Source organism: Lotus japonicus, chromosome 3, assembly GCF_012489685.1.
Source record: "Lotus japonicus ecotype B-129 chromosome 3, LjGifu_v1.2".
Lineage (NCBI taxonomy): Eukaryota > Viridiplantae > Streptophyta > Magnoliopsida > Fabales > Fabaceae > Lotus > Lotus japonicus.
The window spans coordinates 89,805,225-89,816,309 of NC_080043.1; the positions used below are offsets into that span (position 1 = coordinate 89,805,225).

Here is an 11,085-nt window from a genome sequence, read left to right on the forward strand (position 1 = left end):
TATTGAGCCCTCTCTGACCAAAGCAATTGCAGTTTTCAGAAGATGGAGTTTTTTCTCCCCCTTTTTTTGGTCAAGAAAAGATGGGGTTAGAGCTTAGAAGAGTTTGCCACACCATTTTTTTCAATCCGGTGATGCTATTTTCATGGATTGGTTTATTTTTATGGTCAATATGGATTGGTTTTTTTTTTTGGAGAAATATGGATTGGGTTTAGCAATTAGCAGATATCAAATCCATGAGTTGGGTCCACAATTATATGAGCCCAAAAAATAAATCATTGTTTTAGTTATGACCAAAATTTTAGACCAAAAAAAAAAGTTATGACCAAAAACAATTATAAGGCAAAAATAAAGATTTGTTGAGAGTGGGATTTGAACCCACGCCCTTTCGGACCAGAACCTTAATCTGGCGCCTTAGACCAACTCGGCCATCTCAACGACTTGTGAGGCTAATTATTTTCCAACTATAAATTTCTTAGCTAATGCCTAAACACTGATATTTTCTCTCCAAGTTCTTGAAGTTGAGTTGAGTTCAACAAAGCAAGTCATTTTTTTGTTAAAAACTTCTACAAACATGTTTCTAGCTAAATCTGTAAGACCCAGGATTTTAGAATTAAAATAAATTAATTAATTTACACCTCACGCATAGGATTCTGTATAAGCGTGAGAGGAACTTGACTTATGTTTGATGTTTGGATTAGTATTATGAGAAAGAAAGTTCAGGGAATGACTAAGAATAGTTTTATAGTCGTTATAGGTTATAGCACGAGTCTTATTCACTTCCGCCTTAGGGCAAAAACGTTAGTAAATGACTAATCTGCTCTTAAAGCACTGTAGAAACGATATTCAAAAATATTCAGAAGAATATAATAACTTCTCTTATTCCTTTCCACGACGAGTGTTTCGACAAGAAACCCTGGACTGTACGAACGATCGATTTCGATTCTCGGAAGTTTGCCGAAACCGAGTTCCTGTTAGCTCAAAAACCTTAAAGTAAACTGTTGATGAAGTCTTTTTCTATTCAGAGCTTCAAATGAAGATTCCACACGCGTTCACCCATTTCTTTCGATGTTTCCAATCTTTCTTCAGAAGGAAATTTCTGCATCTGACATTCGCTGCAAAAAGTAGTTTTTCGGGTAAAATAGATTTACACCGACTTTGGATCGTTTGCTTTAATTATGAGAAACCTGTTTTGAGTTCTGGAATTCTGTCGCCAGAACCTATCTTAGAATTCACAGAGGATGACACAGGAGAAATCGGAATCGCGAAATTTTCATTTTTCCGCATTTTTCATTTTCTATAAATAGCATGAAAAATGAAAAAAAAAAACAAAAAAATCCCCAACACACACACCCAAACCCGCGGCTTCAAGAGGAGGAGGAGGAGAAGAGTTTTTCGCCGATTCTTGCCTGATCGTCCCACAGTTCATTGCTACGCGTAGGCCTCGAGGTACTGATGTTTTTCCTTACCTCTGATCGTAAATTCTGTCGCTTTTCTCTATGTCTTTCTGTGCTCAAAGTTTTGAGCTTTTTGTAAAACTGTCCAAATAACTTGATTTCTCTGCCTAAACTTATTCCCTGCATGTCCAAGAGCATGTTTAGCGGATTACATTTTGCCGAATGTCGCCGAAATGCCGCCGAACTTCAATTCTGCTCAAAATACTCATTTCTGACAAAGGTTCCGCCTTTTGAATCAAAAACTCTCGTCTGAGCTTAGCGTCAGTAGGATTAGTTTTTATAAATGTCGTTAGGATCACGCTCATCTAATTTGTTTTTCGAAATTCTGATTTTGAGTTTCCGAGTTAAAAATATTGACCAAAATACCCCTGCGACAGTTTTCGATCCGATAATTTTTCTGAGAGTTTCCCTGGCCTAGATATCGCCTAAGAATACCTAGGAATTGATTTAGATCGAAGAAAAAGTTCGGAAACCCTATTTTTTAGAGTGGCCGAAACCTATTTGTTAGGGTAATGTGTCCAAAAACAATTTTTGGGTCTCTATGACCTGAGCCATTGCGTAGCTTTTTCAATTGTCGAAATTTTGGCGTTGGTTTCGTGTCATTCCGAGTTCTGTAGCTCGAGTTATGCTCGTTTTAGCGAACGAAGTCTCCGTTGTCCATTCGTGCCCAAATGTGAACTCTGAAGCTTTAAAAGCTTTCTTTACGATTTCGATTAGTATTATTAGATCGTGTTCCTCCTAGTGAGGCTTGTGTTGATGATTGTGTTTTCTTTGTTCTAGGTTCGCAATTTCCATGCACAACTTATACTCACGAAGGTAAGGGTAACTCGGTTTTAGAGTGTCTTTGAGTCTTGCATGCTTTTATCGCACTGCCTGCGTTTGAGATGAAGATGTTTATATTGATTGGCATTGGATTATGATTATTATGCTGAACTGGGAAAATGTTTTCTAGAGGCTTCGGCCGAGTGAACTTATTGAGACGTGTGTCTCCGTTTTCTGAGAGGCTTCGACCGTTTACTGGTTTCTGTCATTGAACTGAGTTGGTATGCTATTGAACTGAATTATGTTTGTTGATAATATGAATAACATGTGATTATGTTAATTTGATTATTGGATTTGAGATTGTTGTTTGAGTGACTACTGAGTTGGATGAGATGTTTTGTTTTGCTTGAAGTGGCGATGAGGTGGGTTTGTCCCACGGGATTGTCCCGTCTTTCAAGGCGTTATAAAGTGGCAATGAGGTGGATTTGTCCCACGCGATTGTCCCGTCTTTTGAGACGCTAAAGTGGCGATGAGGTGGGTTTGTCCCACGGGATTGTCTCGTCTGTCGAGGCGTTATAAAGTGGCAATGAGGTGGATTTGTCCCACGCGATTGTCCCGTCTTTTGAGACGCTAAAGTAGCGATGAGGTGGGCTTGTCCCATGGGATTGTCCCGTCTGTCGAGACGTTATAAAGTGGCGATGAGGTGGGTTTGTCCCGCGTGATTCTCCCGTCCTTTGAGACGATAAAGTGGCGATGAGGTGGGTTTGTCCCACGTGATTGTCCCGTCTTGCGAGACGTTATTGTTTGATTGATATTGTTGAGGTTATTGATATCCGAATTGATTATATTGTTGGTTCTATTGATATCTGGGTTGGTTTAAATTGTTGTTTTGACGATATCTGATTTGATTTATATTGTGGGTTTTGTTGATATATGAGTTGATTTGTATTGTTGGATTTGTTGAAATTTGATCTACATCTATACTGTTGAAGTTATCGTTATCTGAATTAATCTATGTGTTTGAGTTATTGGTTCCTGAGTTAATTTATGTTGTTAAGTTTTGTTGATATCTGTTTTAAAACCATATCGTTGATTTTGCTGATATGCTGATATAAGATTTGATTTCATGATCGATAGGATGAGTTGTCATCTAATTTGAGTTAAGTTTCTAGGTTATTTACCATGCTAAGTAATCAAATTTGAATAGCATGCTTTTCTCTTTTATATGTGGTAGTTGTATGGAGTTAACCCTTTCTGTTTGTTATTTGTTGTTTGGACACTTAACGCTATTAGGCGATGGAGAGCCTTCCGACGATGCTTAGCCATGCTGAGATGGAGGAGGGATAGTAACTGGCGGAGCAAGGATGGAAGAAGCTGTATAGTTTCCTCTTAGTAGTTTATGCTTTGAGTCTTCTTCGTTATCTGAAAACCCTGCTACTAAAACCCTGTTTTTGCCACTGTTTAAGTGTGCGTACTTATTTTGGAAACTTGCTTATGATATTGTAAGATACTATTATTATAGGTCGGGAACGAGTTGTTTAATTAAGACTATGTTATGTATTCAACTATGTTTAGTTGTTTTGAAAAGAAAAAAAAATATATCGTGTTTTCTTAGGATTACGAAATAGTCCTTAGACTTTGTTAGGTTACTAATGTGACTCCTCAGTTGAGAAATTGGGGCGTTACAAAATCCTTCTAAGAACTCACTCCTAATATCCTATTGTAGTGGAAGAGCATATGGTGGAGGCATTGATTTCTTTGAACAATGAATTAATCAAACCATGGAGCCACTACATTGTTGTGGTGTTTTTCCATGCTTGAAAGATGAAATCTTCAGCTTCATCTAGTTTTGTTATTCTTTTTATAAGCTAAAAAAATATATTGAATAGAAGTATAAGGGGTACTTCAACTCAATACAAAGAGAAATAGAATGAAAGTTAAGAGAAAAGCAACGAAATATACATCGGCAAAATTCCATTTATATTTTCATTGATAAAGTTAAATTTAATTATTCATGACGATAAGGGACAATATTGTATGCCTCTCTCTAAGAGTGGTAATTGTCATCCATTATGGCTTGAGAGACCAACATGACCCAAAGTACATGTTTGGTTTAGTGTTGGAAGAAATAATTTTGGGTATAGCTTATTCTAACAAAATTGATTATACTTTGAACATTGGCTCGCAAGAATATCAATTGAGTCTCCACCGAGTAGTTGCTTGCCTAATAAAGATACGGCTCACAGAATGAAGGAGTCATCACTTGCTAGGCGACGCTTGCCGAATTGCCTCGAGCTTCTCAGTGGGTCATTTGCCTGTTATGACCCAATTAAGGTAAAGTGGAAGGGAGAATCGCTCCTATTGACAAAAAAAAAGTTGGGACGCTCCTAACCAATACACAACACACTAAGCTTGAAGCATGAGAAGGTGAAGTACGTTTCATTAACCGCTTGGCTTGACATAGCACCATCTCCTAGGCCAGTCCACCCATTATAATGTTTTGGTCAACAAAAATGGGGGGAGGGGGAGAAAGTAGAAATCAAACCATAACATTCATAGACTCCATTCGTACATAAACAATAACAAGCATCAATTTTAGTTTGATTACAAGTTATGAAACTTATGAAAAATCAGACTTGACACTGCATTTCAGGTATAAATAACACTGCTCAATACTGATAGCAGACAAAGGAAGCAGCCAGTTTGTGAGTGCAGACACACACAGGGGGCCAGCGACAGTGCCTACAATTTCATCTCCACAGTGAATCCCATCCCGCCATGTGTCTCATGACATGGCAACAACAGTGACACGTCATCAGCCTCCAATTAGAGCCCGACAACCTTACACCCTCAGAAAAAGACATTCATAAGAACCCACAAAAAACATTAAAAAAAATGAAAAATCTCACAAAAAGTTTTAATATTAATTAATTAATTAATTAATCAAAGCCCTTTACTTTTTCGGTTACTCACCTCACAACACAATACTAGTCTTCTCTTCATCCTCACTCGCTTCGTGGTCCATGACTGTGGTGGGGTAAGGTAACCCTTTTCCTCTGAAAAGCTCTCTCACCTTTCGTCAATGGCTTCATCTTCTTCTTCTTCTCATCACCCCAACGTTAATTGTTCAAAGACCCAAATGTGCCTGTTCAAGATTCTCCACACAATCTCATCGATTCCACCACCAAAGGAAGATTCTTCCCCGATCAACAACAGAGGGGTGGGCATTGATTTGAACCAGGAACTCTGTTCCGTCGAACAGAGTGTTGAACTTGAACCCGAAGCCTCTGCAACTAATCAAGGAAACATTAGCAGCAACAATCAAGAAGGAGGAGAGAAATCTGAAGAGGGTGTTCGAGAAGAGAGCATGGAGACCAAGGTTCAGAGCTTTGAGGCAGACAACAATGGGGTTGGCGGTGAAAAGGCGCCGTTTGCTGAGAGGGGGCAGGATGGTAATTGTCTGGATTTGCTGATTGAAGCGGCGAGGGTGTTGGCGGACGAGTCGGAGGAAGAGGGTCAACTCGGTGGTGCTGAGTCGAGAGTGAGTGAAGAAGGGAGGGTTGTGAAGAAGAAGCAAAAGGAGAGGTGGGGGATGGTGATGGATTTGTACGGCGACGTTTTGGAGGACAGAGAGCCTGTGGTGCGGTCCAAGAGAGGAAGGAGCCAAGCGCTGCCGCAACGGTTCAGAGACTCGGTGGTGGAGCCGTTGAAACGTCGCCGGAGGACCGTCGTCAAACGCTGACGTGAGTGAGTAAACGACACCTTTCGTAGTCATTTACTACACAAAACGGTAAAGCTTTTTTTTTTCTTTTTTCTTTTTCAATTTTATTAGAGTCTTCATAGTTTTATTTATGAGTCTATAGTTTTATGATGGACATTGGACAATGACATTTTGAACTGTCAAAAGGTGTGACCAACCCAGTCATGGTCACGGCCTATTGCTGGAGGGACATATTTCATTTCATGATTATCCTTTTTGTTTTCAGATATTTTTTGCTGTTTTCTATAAGGTTTTAGACTTATTATCAGTTAACCATGATTGAAGTAGCTAGCTTTACTTGGGGCAAAATCGTATCAATAGATTATGTGCATGTTTGCTTTAGATTATGTGTATGTTTTGATTTGCAACGCCATCTGATTTCAGGCATTTTAATATATTAATGAAGAAATTATACTTTGTTAGGTTGAGTTTAACACTTAAACGTGAATAAGAGAATAATAATTTTGATTCGTTCAGTTTAACATGGATTCACATTAGGTTCAACATAAATTCTATCAAACATTATAGATGGTTTGATCAAAATGGTATTTGTTAAAAGTAAGTAGCTTTTGCCTATACGGATTTTATGGTCGAAATTGATTTTGGTTTAAAGTTCCAACCTTGCTTTTTTCCCCAATCAAACATGTTATATGCGTGCATTTAAGTTGCCATTGAAGTGCATGGAAATGTGTGTCTTTTTTTAACGATGAAAACGCAAAAGGATAAGGTTGAGCTCGCTTTTACCGGAAAAAACATTAAAGCAAACAAGCTTGAGTAACTCTAAAAATAAGTTCAATGAACCGTGTCTTATTATTCAATTTATTTATTTATTATGAGTTTTATGATATGATAAGGGAAACGCTCATGATGTATCGTATTTTCAATGCATTTTACTTTTTTTCTAATTATCAATTCTTGTGGTTTACTTTTTTATTTATATTTATAGTATCATTTATATATTTCGTTCATGTGAGAGTTGTGCTATAGTACGAACTATATTATAAATATAGTCCAACATAAATATAACCAAACATTATAGATGGTTGATCAAAATGGTGTTTGTTAAACGTGAGTAGCTTTTGCCTATACGGATTTTATGGTCGAAATTGATTTTGGCTCAAAGTTCCAACCTTGCTTTTTTCTCCAACCAAACATGTTATATGCGTGTATTTAAGTTGTCATTGAAGTGTATGGAAATGTGTCTTTCTTTTCAACGATGAAAACGCAAAGGGATAAGGTTGAGCTGAGCTGAGCTGGCATTAACCGGAAAAAGCGTTAAAGTAAACACGTGTTAATAACTCTCAAAGTAAATTCAATGAATAATGTCTTATTATTCAATTTATTGATTTAATTTATTACGAGTTTTTATGATATGATAAGGGAAACACTCACTAGCATGATGACGTATCGTATTTTCATAAAATACAAGTGATGTCTTTACTTTCATGTTTCAATGCATTTTACTTTTTTTTCTTCTATTTATCAATTCTCATGATTATTTATTTATTTATATTTGTAGTTTTATTTATATATTTCGTTCATGTGAGTGTTGTGCTATATTACAAATCACATTATAAAAATTCATTTTATAATTATAAATTCACATAACTCATTAGTATTTTTATCTAATCTAAAATATAATACTAAAATTATATAATATGTATAGCTATAGACACTTGATAGTCAAAATACATTAGAAAGGATAAAAATAAAAAGAGTAATAAATAATAAAGTTTAAATATATAAAAAAGTAAATAAAAAAATGTTAATCGGGTGATCGTGTTGGTTCGCTTTTAAAAAATCAATCTAAGAACTAAACCGATTATAACTGGTTTGATTTGATTTTAAGATAAAATGAACCGAATGCTCAAACAAATCTGAACAAATTACATTACTTTAATTAGAATCATCGGGTCAACCTGAATCAATGGACACCCTTACTTACTTGTACTAGGATTATATCCCCGTGCGATGCACGAAAAAGAGACTCTACAATTTATTAAAATGAATTACACAATTTATTAAAATTAATTAATCAATTTACATATCATACTCATTTTATATCTTATATTTTCTTCGTTTTAATATTCATGTATTTGACACATATACATATATATTCCCAACGGTTGCCGCCCGCAGTGGTAAAAACTGGTTATTTAAATCCCCAGGTCGAAAGTTTGATTCTTAGAAGTCTAGAGAAACATTTGGCCTTCACCACATCCGAGTCGAAATTACGAGAGTAATTTAACACACTAAAAAATATATAATGATCACAATTCATGTTAGATTTAATAGTCATAATTTAATATTCGCATCTCTCACAATAAACATTGTTGTCACTTGATACACTTCATACTTCATATGTATATATATATATATATTTTTTTTTGAAAGTCTTCATATGTATATATATATATCCATGGATTCTATAAATACTAACATTATATCAAATAAATTGATAATAGGAATAATGCCAAATAGAACTCTTCACTATGTTTGCTACCATTATTTTCAATCTCCGTCTTGGGCGAATTTCATTCTGTTTATTTTTTGGCATATCACATTACAATATAAAATTCATTGATCATATTAAATATTTAATAACAGTGGCTAGTGGGGAGTGAAAAACAAATGTGTATTTAACTAATATTACTCTTACAAACGTTTTTGCATATACCCTTACACCCATTTTTAAGGTAAAGCTCTAAATTTTTGTATCCAACTTTAAAAAGTGCAATACAACGATAAAAGTTACAACATATGGCGTGAGAAGTATAGAACATGTTGGAAAAACATAAAACATGAGGATATTCTTCAAAAAAAAATAACTCTTAACTTTCACTTTGAATTAGGATAGATAAACAATGCATGGCCGTAAGATAAAATTTGAAGGACCATCTGATAAGGAACGAATGAAACACCTTAAAAATAAATTTGGGTTCATCCTTTTCTCGTTCCCAAAGACAAAAAAAAAGGCCTTGTGCAACAACTTTGATGAATTCGTAGGTAAGACTAAGCAACATGAAATTTGCACAACTTCTTCACCATCCTCCTGTATTCTGCAGAGCACAACATAACACAAAAATGATTTGAGCTTTTTCAAAAGCTATATAGCTTTATATATTCAACAAATATACCCTGTAGATTATTAATGTTTGTTTACCTTCTTGATTTTCCAAAGCTTTACCGCTTGTGGATTTAGTTGTGAACAAATATTTGGCTCTAAATTGAGAAAAAAGTAAAAGACAATTAAATACATGAAAAAGGAAAAAATTAAAAAAGGAATTAAGAGAGCATCAAAGTAAGTTTATTTAAATTGTTACCTCCAAGTAGACTTTGGATAGATAATAGAATTGCTCTGACAGTGACATCATATGCATATGACCACTTATCCTATCATATAAATAACAAATGACAAATGAGATAAGTATACAATGCCAAAGGAAGAAGAGCAATTTCCTCCAATGTCATGATTTTCACATTACCAGAAGTATTTCCGAGCATATGTTGCCATGCACATCAGCATTGTGATTGGGATTGAAGCAGGTGAATTCAAATTTGACTTTTGGAGGCTTAAAAAGGTAATCATTGGGAAAGGAAAGGGATAAGCTGTACTTGTGCCTTCGAACACTGATCCATGGGAATGAAATGAAATGAGATTATCAGGGGGATAGAAAAATATCAAACAAAACTGATCAAAAACATCAAGAGAAAACAACAGAAACCTTAACTATAAGAATACAATGATAATATGTTAGGATGGGGCATTCTCACTGAAATACCAACAAATTCAACCCTACAGGCAGCAACTTCAGATTGTGCTTTCTCATTTAAGCCACTGCAAGCATGTTCTTGAGCCAAGAGTCTAGTGCTTTGACAATGGAATAAACAATCAAACCAATATCCCTTAGCTTGTTAACATCTACAACAATCTGGCCATCAAACATGAATGCAGGCGGACTCTGCACATTTTCATAAACTTTCTGGTAATCAAGCTTTTTGAATTCGTCCTAATCAGTCAGAAGACAAATACCATATGCATCCTTTATTGCTTCAAAGGCTAGGCTCTGCACTTTTTCTAAACTTTATGGTAATCAAGCTTTTGGAACTCGTCTTAATCAGTCAGAATACAAGTAACATGTGCATCCTTTATTGCTTCAAAGGCATCCTAGACCACAGAAACTTGCTTGTTATTTGACGTGGGGATTGTTGCCAAAGGTGAGCAGGGTGATCCTAATCAAACTTCTTCATTGACAAACACCTTAAGATTTGATCTTTAGGAACTTGAGGATCATAGTTGCTCAACCTAGCATTGTCTCCCCACAGCCCCTTACCCACATCAATGGATGGGGTCTCCCTAGTGTCACCAGTGTCCTTCTTGAAAGCAAAACCCAAAACAACAGTCTTCTTCCCTGAGACTATGTTGAACATTGAAGAAACCACTTAGTTCACAATCTGAGCTTTCTGGTAGTCATTCACCTTAATGACCTAGTTCAAGTAATTGGCCACTTTAGGAAGGCAATTGCACTCACAGATACAGACAGGTTCAGTATGTCCCCTTCTGGAACCATTCTGGTCAGGAATATAGAAAATAATGAGGAGTAACCATTAACTTCACTGGTCACAAATCTACAGTAGTTTCAAGTCACTGATATTTATGAAAAGGTTGAGGGGCTAGAAGAGTGAAGTAAACAACTGAAAACTAAACGTTACAAAACTTGAAGTAAAGAACCTTTTAATCTCGAATCCATATAGACATGTCGTCTCATAGAAGAGAAATGAAATGCAATGGACACAAACATTCATGTTGTCAATAAAGGAAAGAAGGAATGTCATTGTAAAGCAGTTTTAACTTAAACTTGAGCTAAAAGTTTACAATCAGTTTCCAAAATATTGTGCAAGTAATTTTACCCTATACCTATAGTGGAATATGGTAAGAAGTTCAGGCTAGAGAAGCATCAAAGTCACCCGTGATGTGAAGTAACAGTAATTTGATCTAGAAAGTGATCTTGTTTTCATAATTTCAAGCCTGCTCTTTTTATTTTTACCAAATTCCATTTTACCAAAGATCACAAACTGTCAGTATGATGCTACTGTCAGTATGTTGAC

The 11,085-nt window shown here is 35.8% G+C and overlaps 1 non-coding gene across 1 annotated transcript; it reads right to left on the minus strand.

The window, feature by feature from the left end:
* Positions 1 to 354: 354 nt before the first annotated feature.
* Positions 355 to 435, minus strand: TRNAL-AAG (transfer RNA leucine (anticodon AAG)). The gene has a single exon. It is a non-coding gene; the product is annotated as a tRNA-Leu (tRNA).
* Between the last annotated feature and the right edge of the window lie 10,650 nt (positions 436 to 11,085).